Source organism: Chiloscyllium plagiosum, unplaced genomic scaffold (assembly GCF_004010195.1).
Source record: "Chiloscyllium plagiosum isolate BGI_BamShark_2017 unplaced genomic scaffold, ASM401019v2 scaf_54980, whole genome shotgun sequence".
Taxonomy (NCBI): domain Eukaryota; kingdom Metazoa; phylum Chordata; class Chondrichthyes; order Orectolobiformes; family Hemiscylliidae; genus Chiloscyllium; species Chiloscyllium plagiosum.
The window spans coordinates 2,116-2,885 of record NW_025185846.1 but is presented as its reverse complement, the minus strand read 5'-3'; the positions used below and the strand labels follow the sequence as shown (position 1 = coordinate 2,885).

General features: G+C 43.6%; 1 non-coding gene across 1 annotated transcript; it reads right to left on the bottom strand.

The window, feature by feature from the left end:
* Positions 1-640: 640 nt before the first annotated feature.
* On the bottom strand, positions 641-722 carry trnas-aga. The gene has a single exon. It is a non-coding gene; the product is annotated as a tRNA-Ser (tRNA).
* Positions 723-770: the final 48 nt, after the last annotated feature.

Genomic DNA, 770 nt, shown 5'->3' with positions numbered 1-770 from the left:
TGCCGGCCCGGATCCTGAAGAAAGTTTTCACTAATTGGTTGAAGCTCGGCTTTGTTTTGGGGTTTTGCTCTGGGCTGACCTGGAGGCCCTTTGTTCAGGATATGTCCTGAGTGAGGCTGTGCAATTGCCTTCACTCAAGTGGTGCTTCCCTAAGCTGATGCGTATGCCCACTTCCAGTGGAAAACCCTGTTACTCATATGCTTTACTTGCTGCATTTTCCAATGGTAAAACCCATTGTACTGCTTGCTTGAAGCTAGTAGGCACTTTTGCATGGTCACATTATTAATCCCACCCCTGTTGCCACTGAAGTAATTCCACAAAAGCTGGTATCTTATCACCAAGTCAACCCTTATTTACATGTGGAGAGTCCTTGGCATTGATCCAGCTCCCTCAGAGTGAACAGAATATCTAACATTCCTCTTCTTTTTTTTTCTTCTTTTTTTTCTTTTTTTTACACTCCTGCCTAACTGCGGTAGTGCTTAGCTTTTCCCCAGCACCCATATTGTGTGTGTGCAGGTGTGAGACACAGTGAGAGACACAAGGTGTATGAATCTTTATTCAATTTCCACCACCAGGACGAAAGGAAATTAGGTTTTCTGAACTTTGAGCGAAAATTGTTCCAGCAGGAAGTCATTCATAACGTAGTCAGCAGGATTCAAACCTATGTGGGGAAACCCCAATGGATTTCTAATCCATTGCCTTAACCACTCAGCCATGACTATAGGCCAACACTCGTGTTCTTTTTTTTTAATTTTAACCCCCACACTACC